This window comes from Eumetopias jubatus, unplaced genomic scaffold (assembly GCF_037043125.1).
Source record: "Eumetopias jubatus isolate StellerSeaLion01/CBP00866 unplaced genomic scaffold, mEumJub1_p1.0 scaffold_17, whole genome shotgun sequence".
NCBI classification, from domain to species: Eukaryota; Metazoa; Chordata; class Mammalia; order Carnivora; family Otariidae; genus Eumetopias; species Eumetopias jubatus.
The window spans coordinates 16,507,109-16,523,239 of record NW_028274823.1 but is presented as its reverse complement, the minus strand read 5'-3'; positions in this window follow the sequence as shown (position 1 = coordinate 16,523,239).

The window sequence follows — 16,131 nt, the reverse complement described above, 5'->3', positions numbered from 1 at the left end:
TAGTGCAGTCAGGGAGAGAAAAAGCGTAATTATTAATCCCACCTACCCAGGATCTTTCAGCCACTGTTATTCAAAATAGTTTTAGAAGGACTTAGAACAGGTTGAAAGGATGTAGGGAGGTAGGTTTAGACGTTGAGTTGAAATTACCCTTCTTGCCTTGAGCTGCTATAAAAGAAAAACTGCATTTTAGGGATGTATAATCAGATCCCTCGTCCAAAAACCTGGTTGAGACTGCTATTCACTAAGAAATTTGCAGTGTTTCATCTGGAAAACTTATCTCAAGGGAATTTAAAGAACTGACATAAAATTGTTAAAGTCAAAATTTTGGGAGAGTAACTCTCAAAAGTTACATCTCAAAGCAAACAAAAAATGAGCCAGCAGAAGCACTGCATGACAGTTTGATGCCGAAGGATCCATGGATGGAAGAAGTGGAATCGGTTTTAGTTGGTCTTAAGCCGGTTAGGAAAGTTGTTGCTCATGGGCCTAGCTCTTAGGAGACTGGCTTTTAATTTTACTTGATCTATACCTGACTGCCATTCAGGGAGATCCATCAAAGCCTGTTTCGTGTACACTCACCGCTTATGGTTTGTTGTGTGCATCAGAGATTTTTCTGTGTTACAGTAGCATCTCTGAACATGTCAAAAGTATGCTGTCAAAAATAATAATTTGGTTATTCAACAAATAACCTACTGAGAACTTGGGATGAGCCAGGTTTTAAGGTGCTAGAAACAAGCAATTTCTGTCCTCAAGAGGTCACAGTCACAGGTGAAGGAATTCTGGTGAATTCCAGCCCCCACTGGTGAATGCTGTTAGTACCCAAGTGTTGTGAGAGCACAGGCAGAAAGAAGTAGTGTTAACCCTTGAACAATGCCAGGGTGTTAGGGATGCTGATCCCCGCCCCCGACCCCCCGACCCCCGATCATGAAGTAAAAAAATCTGCATATAATGTCACAAAAATTGTCAACAGATATTTTCTATGTTATGTATATTATATACTGTATTCAGTATATAAAGTAAGCTAGAGAAAAGTAAATGTTACTAAGAAAATCATAAGGAAGAGAAAGTATATTTTCAATACTACAGCCAAAAGATTTGTAAGTGGATGTGTGCTGTTTAAGCCCATGTTGTTCAAGGGTTTACTGGTGTTGGAGATCACCTAAACGGAACTAAAACTCAAGTCTTGACTGAATTACATTCTTACTTGGAACTAGAGGTATGCTGGATATTGTGAGAAGTCATAACCATAAAGTCAAGTCAGCGAGAAATGGAACACGGTTCTCTGTCCTGTTACGTTTATCACAGGTAACTGTTTTGTTTCACCTTCTTCATTCTGAGATTGGTATAAAGCACCAGCCCAAACAATTGTGCTTTGGGGCCCATATTTTCTCAGTTGGTGAATAGTAATAAACTGTTCTGATTTAAATGATCTCTTTCTAGAACTATTACATAGAAGGTAAAAAGTCAACTGAAATCTTAAAACCAAAAGATTTAAGTAGGCTTCAAAAATGACCTGAACATTAGGCATAAAATTTGGTTTAGTAAAATATTTGTAGAACCAAATGTTTCTCCTTGCTTTAACTCAATGCTTCCTTGACCACCATTCTTTTTTGGGGCACAAGATGGCTGCATATCCGGTTGAGAACCAGCTGGGTTGACAAAGACAGGAGAGGTGAATTCAGAAGCCACAGGCTAGAGATGGGAGATGGATGAAATGTCTAAACCTCCACTGGTTCTCATTTCATAACTCCCACTCCTGAAATTTAAGGCTGAGGTAAGGCTACAAGGCAGGACAACCTAAGGGTCATACCTGCCAGGGAGCAAAATGAAGAGACCCGACATGTTTCCCTTCCTACCCTCAGTCATCTGGAGGTAGCCTCAAGGAATTACCTGGTCTCCCAAGGGTGAGTCTGAGGAATTAAAAGAAATTCAGCATGTTTTGTAGTTTTATATTTTGATCTTACTCTTCACTCTAATTAGACTAGTCAGTATATCAACCAATAGAAATTTTCTTTTTAAAAGGGTGGAGGAGGCGGCATTTAGGTAATAATTCTGACTTTTTAAGATTTTATTTATTTGAGAGAGCGAGCGAGCATGAGTGGGGGAGGAGTGGAAGGAGAGGGACAAGTAGACTCCGCGCTGAGCGCAGAGCCCAACGCAGAGCTCAGTCCCACAACCCTGAGATCATGACCTGAGCCAGTATCAAGAATCAGATGTCAACCTACTGAGCCACCCGGGTGCCCCAAATTCTCTTGACTCTTGATGACTAACCAAGTCCTGACATGAAAGGAGGACCCAGTAGGACGGCCAGAAACTCAAGCACTACCATGGTTACTTTGCTCTCATTTGAGGAGGTGAGGGCAGGGAAAGAAGGAAGACATCCATTGACGTTTGTAGCTGTTTCCTGATGGTACTCATGTTGTTAGGTGCATTCATTTGCATGGTGATCATTCTATTAATTCTTAACAAAATGTTTAATTCCAATAATGTGCCAAGGGCTTCAGGGATAATATTCAGGTTAGAGAATCCAAACAAGCCAAGAACACATCCTGGGTCTAACAGACCACTGTTTTTCAAAACACATTTTTTTAGGTTGAGAACTATAACCAGAATTGCAAAGCGTGAAGAGCTAGATGTGGTTCAGAAAAAAAGCAGGTGACACGCCCAGCCTGTGAGAGTAGGGAAGACAAAGCAAAGGCATCTCCAAGTCTGTTACTGCCTCAGGCCTGTAATTTATGAGTAAGGAATCATAAAATCAATTTCACTGTAATGTAGACAGATGAGATGGCATACAAATTCACTGTAGTCTGGATGAAGTTATATTTCAAAGCCCTGAAGATGAGATTCATTTATGTAATAACATGAGAAATGTATTTCTCATGCCACTCACAAATGGAATAGCATGTTGGGTTTTAATTGATTAGACTTCCCCAGAGAACCATGTACTACTGAAGATTTCTAGAGGGAAACAAATTAGCAATTCCTTAAACATTATTCTTCCATGTTTAAAACATGCTTTCTTTCTTAAATCTCTTTATCCTGTTGCTCTTATCAACCATGTAGCAAGTCCCAGAGCATTTGATGGCTCTCAAATCTTTGTTGGCTGCTTCAATTATTAGTGTCCTGCAATCTTTGTTTCCATTCCGTTTTAGAAATTATTAGACAATAGATCGTCTTTTTCTTAAGTTGAATTGGTGGTGGGTTCCCACAGAAATGGAAATTGAGGAGAAACCATGTACTATTGATATAAATATTAACCCAATAGTTCATGTACCTTTGGACTCCTTGACAATAAACAGGTTCCATTTTATAAAGACTTGCATTCCCCCTAAAATGATCCAATGTGATGCAGCCACAAGTAAACTTTTCCCTGAAAATACTGTTGGCAAGAGCACATGACTCATTGGAAGTTGGGTTCAAAACCACATCCTAAAAATAATAAGAGCCATAAATGCAGATGTGCGTAGCAATTTCTGAGTGTTTTCTTTGGAATTTGACATTGAAATAAAAATAATTTTGCATGATTCTAAATGGTTGGAGTGTTTTCATGCATAGCGTATAATACAATTGATAGTCATTGAGTTGGGTATTTCAGATAAAAAGCTGATATATATCTTGCCAAGTAGTGTTGCTCATTTATTATCATTTTTATTTCAATAGAAAGAAAAAGGGAAGTGTAATTAATTTGACATAAATAATTCTGGGCTGAGCATTTCACTGTCAACACCATTCTGAGGCCATTATGAAAAGTTCTTTGTCCTCATACAGTATGCCACTGCTATACTTTGTGATACAAACACATTGTATTTTGGTCTTTCCTCCAGTAAATTGTGTGATCACGCTAATGCCGTTAACTCCTTAGAACAGAGATCCTCACTAGTGGCCTGTTTTGGTTAAGAAATGCTGGACAGATGTACATGCTGAGTTTTTCTACTGGTGTCTGGATTATATTTGGAAAGACCTTGCAAGTTTCTCAGACTCTGCATTTTATATATATATATACATATATATATATATTTTTATCTGCAAACACTTCAGAAATCCCCACATCACCACGGAGGCTGATCCCTGCCTCTTACCATGATTAAAAAAGGAGAAGGTATTTCGCACGGGTAGGTAAGCTGCCCTCATTACTTCTATTCATCAGACCACTGATGGCAAGAGGCTACTCCACTTAGACAAAGGCAGAGCTCTGCCTTCCTGATAGAACTCTCCAGAATGATCCTGCTTGGCGTGGGAAAAACTTTCTAGCGAGATACATAAAACACTATAATCAAGTGCTATGTCTGTAAACGTTGAGGTCTGAGGTCCAAAAGAGATTGTTTGTCCCAGGACTATAGTAACATCATCCATGGAGCTCAACCAGTGTTTACTAAAATCCCACCTGGCTATGAGAAGGAATTTCAAGAAAGTGCCTGTCTTTGAGAGGTTTGCTTTTCAAAGTAAAGGTTGATAAGGCAAGTTCTGTGCAGGTTATCAAGCTGTTGTCCCTCAGTTCCAAATCTACTCCTCTAATCGTTTTTATGATGCTGCGCTAGGATCCCACAAACTAGATTTCTCCTTTACCAGCCGGCTTTCTACTCGGTTTTGTCGATAAGGGTTTCTACAGGGAGAAGGGGAAACAGGAGGGGTGGGGGAGGAACTTTGAGTTTGCTTGCTGTTCCTGACCTGTCACCTCAGCACTGGGTTCAGCCTCTGTATTCTTTAAGCTCGCCTGGCGACAGCATGGCAGCGCTTCCCTCAGAGGCCCAATTCTCAGCTTTCTTTCCAGAGCCTTCCTCCACGCTACCTGGGGTGTAACCCCTGCCTCTTCCCTTCGCTGTCTCAGCCCCGGGTTCCTGTTTCCTGGGTTAGTATTAATGGGTGAACTCAGTGAATGACGCTTTTTCCTCGTTCAGCCCTCCTAACCTTACCACCACTAATTCCCATGTTAAATTCCCTCTCCTGAAATGCGTATGACATAGTTTCTATCTTCCTGACAGGACCCATCTCAGTATCTTCCATTATCAACCCCAGCCTAGGGATGATAGTCTGCACAGAGCTTTTCAAGGATCCTGATGCTTCCCTCATTAATAATCTTTCTTAATAGTTTAATGGAGACATTGCCCCTGGACCCCATCAGGAGCTATGGTTGGGTATTCGTGCCCCACATAAATCCACATCCCTGTCTCCCCTAAGTCTTTGGATTAGTTTTCGACATGACACCAGGAAACTATGGCATCTCAACTCATTGAATGTAGGCCACTAATGAGAATACATTTCATTGAATCAGCCGAGAAAACCCCTCGGGCCACTCGTGGCTGGGTGAACTAACACACTCAATCCAAAGTCAGGTAAATACATCCCAGTGCATACATTTGACCTGACCGAATGTTCTATTTTATCTTTGTTTGACTCTGTTCCCAATAAAGCTATGCCCCACCTCTTTCCATACTGTCCTCTTTGGAAGCAAGTGCATAGCCCACACTTTTTTTAAGTAAACTCTGTACCCAACATGGGGCTTGAACTCACAACCCTGAGATCAAGAGTCACATGCTCCTCTGACTGAGCCAGCCAGGTGCCCTTATAACCCACACTTAAGAAATGGGGAGTTATATTCTATCTTCTTGAGGCTGGAGAGACTACATAAATTATTTGGAATTCTCTAAGGAAAATTTGCATCCTCCCTCCCATTTATTTGTGCAATCATTTGTTCAATTTATTTACTTATTTATTTAGAAAATATTTTATTTATTTATTTTTGAGAGAGAGAGTGCCTGCATGCGCACAAGGGGTGGGGGAGGGGCAGAGGGGGAGGTAGAGAATCCCAAGCAGACGCTCCACCTAGTGCGGAGCCCGATGTGGGGCTCAATCTAAGGACCTGAGCCAAAATCAAGAGTCAGACACTTAACCGACTGAGCCACCCAGGCACCCCTATTTGTTCATTTATATCAATATTGACTCATGGATATTTATTTTATACTTTGGGTTATCCAGTACTGCTTCATTGGTTTGTTGCTCAAATTATTCCGGTCCGGCCATTGGGAACTCTTTCAATCGGCTCTTCTGCTCCTTTGACATCCCCCATCCAGGAAAGGGTTTCTGTCTGTTTTTGAACATGTCCTTACTTACTGGCACTGCAAGATGCTCCAAGCTCACCTCACCCATTTCCTGCCCCAAGCCTGGAATCAGCAGTTTCTTCAAGGAGCACCAGGGCCATTTAAAAAATTGAGTTCTGCAGCAATGCATTGACTTGGCATGGTGCTTTGGGTCCAAATAGCCTAAGAAAGGCCATGGGACTAGATGCAGGGTATTTGTAAAGCCCTTCCAACCTGAGAATTCTTAAGACAGGCTAGGGGACGTTGATATACTATCAGAACTGTTTCAAATGGGTGACACAGTTGGATGAGCAGTAGAATTTATTCAGAGACAGGAGTGTCCACATTCACAGCACAGAGACCTCCACAGTCACCAATATTATTAGCTGGAACATGGCCACACAAAAGATTTCAATTTTAGACTTACGTTGTTTCCAAAAGAATCATATACTGACGGGATCAAAAGAAGTTTTTCAAAATACGGCTTTCTACCTGTATCCCATTACCTATGGTGCCCTGTGAATTATTACTTTCTACGAGTCCTGTAATTAGTTTGTAACTAGAACAATTACATTGCCTAATACCTTTTGTGTTAAAAATATTAAATTGCTAATGATAATCATTCACAATCAACAAAACTTTTATGACCTTATTTCTGTATTTCTTCATTTCTTCATTTTACAACTTCTGGGAGACAACCTCTGCCTCTCTAGGCCATGGAGGCCTGTGTATATGGATTTTTCCGTTCTTCTGACAAAACTGGTTTGTTGCAATCTGTACAGATGAGAACACAATTATTGTAAAATAGGAAAACCCACATCGGCTTTGTATATTTGTGTTTGTTCTGTAAAGGGCAGCATTTATGTATCTTAAGCTGTATCTTGAAAGCTTTTCTGTCTTAGAAGCTCGCTTGCATTAAACATGAGACACTGGTAAGTGCTGTTGCCACAGGAATTACAGGTTGCTCTTGGCGGCCCGGGGATGATCTCAGCTCTGTGGGGAGGGCGCTGGCTGAGGAGGCTTGGGGCTGAGGCTGTGCGCACCACGGGAAGAAGACAGGCGTGGGTTTTGACTGCAGACAGAGCTGATTTTGATGTTTTTCTTTACTTAAACGATTGATTGTTCTCCTTTACATCCTGTGAGAGAGTGTGACATGCTGTGTGGACATGCCTTGGATCTGTGAGGGAAGATAAAACTCCTCCTCTGCGGGGTGGGGGGAAGAGAAGAAACAGGAAGAAAGGATGTGGGAGAAGAAAGGAACATGAAAAGACCCAGAAGAAAGAAGGGAGCTCAAGGGGAAGGGACTGCGGGAGGATGCGGAGGAGACCCCGGTCCCCCATCCTCCCAGCTCACCAGCGCTCTGCCTGGCCTGTGCTTTCTGCAGTGACCGCCTGGTTTCTGGGCCCTGCCTTGTCTCCCGAAGCTCGACCTCCTGTTCCTCCCTCCCCCCATATCCACCTCACCCCCAGCCTTTCCTTTCCCACCAGCATAGGTTTGGCATCATCCCAGAGTCTGGGGCCTTTCCTCAAGGAGACCGGAAGGTCCTCAAGGAGTTCTGTAGACCCGGCGTGCAGGTCTGCCTACTGTTGGTCGTGCTCTGGCTTTAGGCACTGGGTGTAGCAGTTAAGGATTTGACTTGTTCTTGTGGCTTGTTCCTGTGATCCGCTCCCTCCCACCCCCAACCTGGTAGTCCAGTCCTGTTTCATCCCTGCCCAGCTATGAAGCTTCAGGCACCTAATGCCGCCTCCCTGAGCCTCAGTGTCCTCATGTTTAATGGGAGTGGTACCGTCTAGCTCAGAGGATTGTTGTAAGGACTCAGTGAGGGAGTAATATTTTAGCACCACGCCTGGAACCCTCTACTGCGTCTCAAAATCCCCTGAGATCCCTAGGCCGACTGAGTCATAACTGGTGGAATGGGCCTTCACAGAAGACTTCTGGACAAGCTTCCCAAGTGGTTCTGAGGTGCAATAAAGTTTTCTTCACACAGATTAGTCTTCCCCCACATGTTAGCTCCAGGACCCAGGTGTGCAGTCTGGCCCATTGTCCCTGTCCGTCCTGGCGACACTTCCTCTCCTCAGCTGTCCCCTCCCTGCAGTGTACCCCACCTACCTCTAATTTCCAGCCCACACTAGGGAAAGAACTAAACTGAATATTCTTAAGAGTTCTGTTTGCTAAATATTTACATTTTTCCTCCTTCCCATACCCTACAACTGTTGATGTGATTTTTTTTTTTTAATTTTATTTATTTGACAGAGAGAGACAGAGAGGGAACACAAGCAGGGGGAGTGGGAGAGGGAGAAGCAGGCTCCCCGCGGAGCAGGGAGCCCGACGCGGGGCTCGATCCCAGGACTCTGGGATCATGACCCGAGCCGAAGGCAGATGCTTAACAACTGAGCCACCCAGGCGCCCCTGATTTTTTTTTTCTATAAAGTTACAGGAATAATTCTAGCTCAGCTCAGCAGAAAGCAACCCTACAACTTTCCTCTGCAACTGCTAATCCTTAAAATTAAGGACCAGTCTGGAAACTCTGTCCCAGGTTTTATGGTTCCAAGTCTGTTGCTGACCTGTCAGGAAGGGGCAGACATATTACTAACTCGAGGGAGCTTTCAAAGGGAAGGCAAGGCCCACGCCCAGCCAGTCATTGGTTGAAAGGAATGCAGACCCGATTGGAGGCTCTGCCAAGCAAGGAAGGTTCAGGAGAAGCCTTTGGGCCTGTTCCTCGGAGAAACCATCAATGGGAAGGGTGAACCCGGGCCTGGCTAAACAGTTACCAAGTACTGCCACTGGAGGGCGATGTCTCCAAACAGTCTCTCACCATCAGGAAAGGCACGACTCAGGGGGTGGGTTCCAGCCCGAGTTTCCAATTCATTCAATTAGTAGGGCATTTGAAAATCATGAAGCTCCTTCTGAAATCCTAACAAATATGGATATATTAAGCTTTAGACAACGAAATACTTGAATATGGAATTTTGTATTCAACTAGGTAGTCAATTAGCGGTTCCCAATCCTGCCTGAAGATTAGAATCACCTAAAAAGATTTAAAGGTATAGCTATCTGGATCCCACAAAAGACCAATTAAATCAGAATCTCTGAAAGATGGAACAGTGGTATTTGCATATTGTAAAGCTCCTCAGTAATTCTAATGTTCACTCTACAAGATTCTATTTGAGAGATTGGTAGCAGACATCATGGGAAACTTTATGGGAGAAAAATTTAATTTTAGAAAATTCTATTATGTTTTCTCCTACAAATTGGGAAATCACTATAGATATTTGACTTTGGAGGTAGAACTGATTAGCCTAGTTCTGGAAGGAGTCAATGGTTGAGAACAGCTGTATGAAGTCATCTTGCCTCTGGAAGCCCATTTTCAATAACACCGTTAAAGAGCTAACAAGTTAGTAACACCTATGTGCAAATTAGCTTATCAGATATCAAAAAAGCTAGGATTCTGATAGAAATGAGGCCAGAAGAGCTTAACCTTTTAAAGAAAAGGGGGAAGAAAATTTACATTGGCTTTTGCCCTCCGTTATATAGACTTAACCTGAAAAGTCAGAAAGTATTAAAAAATAAATAAAATCATTCAGAACCCCTCTCTCACTATTGACATTTTTAGGTATTTCCAGTATTTTATGCACATGTATTATTTTTTAACCTATGAGGGCTACATAATTTTGTTTTATCCTTTTTACCTTAGCAATATAATAAAAACATTTTCTCATTCTTTAAAAAATAAAAATAAATAAAAATTCTTTAGAAGCATTGCGAATAGTCGCCTAAAATCACCCTGTATGAATACAGGTCAAATCCCCATGTGGCTACAGTGGGAGACGAGAGTGTCTGTTTTATACCCGTACCTTGTTTTTATGCTTCTAGTAGGAAATAGCTGCACTCTCTTGAGGGTTTACATGTTCTCTTCCCCAGTGTCCTGGAGATACTGGCTGGAATCCCTTGGCCCCAGTTACAAATTCCCAGGACCGGGACTCATTGGCCAAGCTTGACTTGGGTGTCCTCACTTAGTCCACCCAATTACGCCTGGGCAGGGGGGTGAGGGTAAGATCACACGGTTATGGGAGCTGCTGGAAGCCCGCTTCTTCTTCTTCTTCTTCTTTTCTTCTTCTTCTTCTTCTTCTTCTTCTTCTTCTTCTTCTTCTTCTTCTTCTTCTTCTTCTTCTTCTTCTTCTTCTTCTTCTTCTTCTTCTTCTTCTTCTTCTTCTTCTTCTTCTTCTTCTTCTTCTTCTTCTTCTTCTTCTTCTTCTTCTTCTTCTTCTTCTTCTTCTTCTTCTTCTTCTTCTTCAGGCTTATTTATTTGAGAGAGAGCGAGGGCACAGGTGGGAGGGGCAGAGGGAGAGGGAGAAAGAAACTCAAGCAGACTCTGTGCTGAGCACAGAGTCAATGCCGGCACTCTATCCCCTGATTCTACGATCAGGACCTGAGCCGAAATCAAGAGTTGGACGCTTAACCAACTGAACCACCCAGGCACCCCAGGAAGGAAACTTTATAGATGGATGGTGGCGCCAGGATAACCCTTAGGAAAGGAGAGCCTGGACAAGTGGCCCATGGGTGTCCTCTATAACCTGTCCTTCCTCCTTGACTCTCTTGGCTTTTGCTCGTAAAAAACTGTAATAGGAACTATGCAGGAATCAAAGAACTTTGCACAAAGGAGCTTAAAATCCAAATAAAGAAACATAACGTGTATGAAATGAGAAGTTAAATAACAGTAATATTTGCTACTTTTTACTGAGCAGATATTTTGTGCCATGTTTTATGCATTTATTATATCATTTACTCTTCAGAATCATTCTATGAGCAAAGCACCAATATTCCAAAGCTACAGGCCAAGAGAGAGAAGGTGACATTTATTAAAGGTGGACCAGAACTTGAACCCGGACAGCTAGCGCTCTCATGATTTCCACAATGCCAGGCAATCTCATGTAGCTCATAATTATGTAGTGACCTGTTCTTTATTCCCATTTTACCTCTTTCCCCTGGGATTTGGCTTAGGTAAACCCCAAAATCAGGTTACAGAGGGGAACTGATCTCATCTATAAAATACTAGAGACAGACTAAAGCGTATGTGAATAAATTTTTATGGAAACACACACACACACACACACACACACACACACACACACTGGGGTACTAACACTTTTCTAGAAAGGCAACGTTGTGGGAAAAATTGCCTCTGAAATAGAGAATTGTATAGTGGTTTCCAAATACCTGTGTGTACACTCCCTAACATCGGAATCACCAGAGGCTCTTGCCCAGATATCTGGAGCCCACACAAGATTTTACTGAATCTCTGGACACCCAATATCAAGAGATGGTTCTTCAGCTGCCTTGTAAGGAGCAGGAAACACGGTTAACTGTGGGGTTTTGGTTTCTCTGAGTCAAGTTTTGCTTGTCTCTAGTTTTCTGAAGATATAGTTCACATACCATACAATTCACCCATTTAAAGTGTATAATCCAGTGGCTTTCAGTATCTTCACAGGGCTGTGCTTACATTTCCACGGGTTTATAATATTTTCATTATCCCAGAAAGAAACCCCACTTCCCAGGGCTCTTGGGTGGCTTAGTCGGTTAAGCTTCTGCTTTTAGCTCAGGTCTTGATCTCAGGGTCCTGGGATCAAGCCCCGCGTCAGGCTCCCTGCTCAGTGGGGAGTCTGCTTCTCCCTCTCCTCCCTGCTCATGCTCCCTCTCGCTATCTCTCTCTCAAATAAATAATCTTTAAAAAAAAAAGAAACCCACTTCCCTTAGCCATCACCCCTAACTCCCCCAACGCCACCCCAGACAATCACAAATATACTTTTTGTCTGTGTGGATTTGTCTATTCTGGACATTTCATATAAATGGACACACACACACACCATGTGGTTGCCGAGCAAAGGTTGCAGGTTTGGGGCAAGAGCAGATTCCCGGCAAGCAATAGAGGAGGCTTCCCAACTTAACACCAGGTGTCTCTCCTCTAAATTAAGTGTTGAATGCGATATTTTAAAAACATTGGCTTGAGGGAGGCCAAACACTCATCTTCCCAGGACCCCTGCCGATCTAGACCTGGATTAACACCAAGCCGTCGCCAAGGGTCCTTTGCGCACTAAACATCCAAGGGAAAGCTCCCATCTGCTGTTTTTTTGCTACTAGCTGGGCATTTGAATCACCTGAAGAATCCTGGGCCCATTCTTGGATTCAGTGCATCCTGTATGAGATCCAGGTAGCTGTATTTTAAGGGAGTATTCTGGAGATTCTGCATGTGGGGCATCAGACAAGCATTCGGGAACCACTATAAAAGGCTGTTTCAGAAACAAGACAAAAGCTGCCTTTGCTCGTACACTCCCCTTTGTCAATCTGTCTTTCTTTGCAATAGCTGCAACAAGGACTTTACTTCCACATGAGACCATCTCAATTATTATATGAAAATTCCATTCTTATAGAGACCAGAGAAAACTTGCAAGTATAAAAACAACAGAAATCCCTGGAAACAATTGCAAACTGCTGACCCACTGAACATTACTGATTTGCTGGAAGATGGCTTAGGGACTTCAAATAATCATTGTGCCTGAACTGATGTGAGTGTTTGGGGAGCTTAATGTGCCTAAAAGTTCTCTTCAGCCTCCCAGTGCCCCTTCCTGGGCCTGAAACTCATTCTCCCAGTGAGCGGAAATGCTTCCTTAACTGAGTCTCTTTTTATGACTTTGATTTACAGAAGCTTCCCAACAAATAAATACAAGTTGATTACTAGGTCACAGCCTCTGAAGAGCTTTCCAAAAGCCTTCAAGGGTAAGGAAGATAAACTGGAACAATGTTTGCGAAATAATCCCTGTTGTTTGTCTATCACTTCACCAGGGGCTGAGACACTGATTATATCAGGGCTCCTCATGATCATCTTATAAGGTAGATAGGGATTTTTTTAAACTACTTTTTGCAGGTAAAGAAAGGAGATTCAGAGAAGAGATTTGCCCAAGATTACCCAGATGGCCCGTGGCAGCCTCATCCTGGGCCTTCATCCCAGATCTCCAAGCCCCTGGGTTTACCATGTTGCCTCCCTCCTGTAAATATTATAGAGAAGCCTGCCAGGATGTAGGAGACTTCAAAGATTTTTGTCCCAGCTGTTGAGCCACAGAGGCTGGGTTTACAGAGCCACTAATTTAGTCTGGCAGTTCCTTGTGGTCTGCAGAGCCTCAGCAAGAAGACTGAGGAAGATCTATACATTTCAAGCATGGCTAGCCTAGCAGTTCTCCCCAAATGCCCATTCTGGGGCATCTTACAGCTCTGCCACACACACACACACACACACACACACACACACACACACACACATGTACACACACATGTACACACACAGAGACAGACACAAACTCTCTCTCTCTCTCTCTCCTGGAAAATCCAAACATGACCCGTTTTATCTGTAGGTTTACTTAAAAGCCCAACAGCCAATCCATTTCCCAAACAGTCAAGACCTAATGAGTCAATCACATTTGTGAACACATGCACATATGTGTGTGTGTATGTGTACTTTATCTGTTTGTAACATCTTTAGTTTAATAAGGCTGTTTACAGCTCTTCCTGTTCGGCTTGAATGTGAGCAGCAAGCTAGGCCTCACCCAGGAGAAGAGACTCTCAAGGGCTTGTTCTGAGCAGCCTCAGGCAGGAGGCAACTGCTCATCCCCTCCTGGGAACCAGAAAAGGTCCAGCAGCAACCTCAGGCATGCACCTCTAAGCAAGGGACTGGGCAGAACTCAGCCTCTAGCATTTCTGTTCCCTTCATAGGACAGGAAGAGCTCACGTGGTTGGAGAGCCTACGATGCGCCATGCTCTTCGCTTGCATTGTTTCCTTCTGTTGTCATAACAACCTCACATGGTACACACTCCATCATGCACATGAGGATGCAGGCTCCGAGAGAGGACATAGACACTAATTCCTACTGGTGCAGTAAGGAGGACAAAAGACATGCCAGGTGGTGCTGCAGTGGTGTTTAGAAAGAAGATTTGGTCTAAAGGTCAGAAAACACCTCCTGAGCAAGTCCCATTTAAGCTGGATCCAGAAGGATGACTAAGGGATGGTGAAGGTACAAGGTAGGGTTGGGGCAGGAAGGAATGGTCCGAGGGAAGGACTAGGAAACATGAAGCTTGTGACAGAGCAGAGCATTGGAGGCACAAAGAAGGCCAGGGTGATATGTTTGGTGGACAAAGTAAGGAGAGCTGAGAGATTAGAAGGGAGAGCAGGATCCAGACTGGGGGAGGCCTTGGAGGCTAAGGATTTGGGATCATTTTGTGATATTACAGGGTTACATCATTTTTTTAAATGATACCTGAAATAGCAGGACCTTTAGAACATTCTTCATATGGGGAAATAGTCCGAATTTTACATCTATTTTCCAAGGGACATTTGGAACATAACCAAGCAATTGCTAAGCTGTGGAGTCTCTACCAATGGTACCAGTTCTCGTCTTTTCTTATCTGTGCATCTTATCTTCTTATCTACAGTGTAATTCCTTGGTTTCAAAGACATCATGCTTTTTAGAACATTCTCCCCCCAACACATACCCCTACAGCCCTAATTATTTACTATTAGAGTAAGCAATTGTTGATAATGCCTCTCTTCGAGAGTAAAAGAGATAAGGCATCTGATTGGTCTGTATTGGATGAAAATAAAAGGAATATTCCATCCCAGCTTGGCATACTACACAATAGAGTTTCTTACTCTACAGGTCAACTTATACTTCCTCTGAAATGTGTGACTAGTTAATAAAAAGATTGGTTTCCTTCACACACAGAGATTCATCTGATTACAATGGCATCATGTACAGAGTAATATGTTCATCTTACTTCATAATATGCCAAGAATGAATTAACGCCCTGCCCTATCATTAAAATTTCAGTGGAAATGAATTGGAATACATTAGGTTGCAAGTGTCAGAAACTCAACTTGAATTCACTTAAGAAAAAAGCCGGTCTATGGGAAGGTTCCTGGTATGATGAGGAGGGCCAAGAAGGTAGGCTCTGAATAAAGATGGTAGCTCCCATGTGGTTAGACTGAGCCCTTCTCAAGAGAAAGGAGATATTGTCTTGACAGAAATTAATGGCAACTATATGTGTCTACAGTTTAAACTTTGGGGCTTGTTCTATAATATTATCAGAAGAACAAAGTATGGTAAAAAAAAAAAGAGCATGACTCTTTGGGGTCAGACAAAATGGAGTTTGAAACACTAATCTGCAACTTACTAGTACTGAGATCTTAGCAAATAACATGAACTCTTTGGACTTGCTTTTCTTCAGCTGAAAAAGAAAAGACCATTTAAAGATGCAAGGAGAGTGTGTATAAAAAAAACCTAGCACAGTGCCAGAGACTTACTGAGGGTTAATAGTATTAGCACCATTCTTCTCTCTCTTCACTGGGGAATGAGGATTAACCACTGTGTGTGTATAAAGTGCTAGGACAGTACCTGACACATGGCAAGAGCTCAATAAATGTAGCTGCAATTATCATCATTTCGATGATTGTTTCCATTTCCCTATAAGAATACCCCTAAGTGAATCCAATTGCTTCCCATACTGCCCACCTTCCTGGGGGAAATTGACCTGAGAAGATGTTGACCTTTTTTCTTGATCTTCTTTTCATCTTAATGCCAGGAATTGTTCTTGCTCTGCAGTGCCCAACAGACTTTGGACACTTAGTCAATATTAATTAATGATGTTGGTGTTGGTGTGCCAGCTCTTGGACACTAAAAATTTTTATGCCAACAGAGCTAAGGTAGAATCCAGCAGCTGTGCTGCAATCTTGTCTCAGATGTAACCACCATGCACTTTGGTCCTATTCCACATGCTGTTCATTGCCACTTCATTAGCCCAGTTTTACTGCCTTTATACTGATTGTCTTGATGCCCCTTCGGAAGCCCCTTCCGGAATAATCCTCCCTCATTCTTCTCTTTCTGTAGCTGTGGGGATTGCAAGACCCCATCTCTCCCTCCGCTAGGGCTTGCCTAAAATCTGTGGCAAAAACAGTGTAGAGAAGGCACCAGGTTTTGCTACCATGGTGCATGGGGCGGGGGCGGTTCTCAAG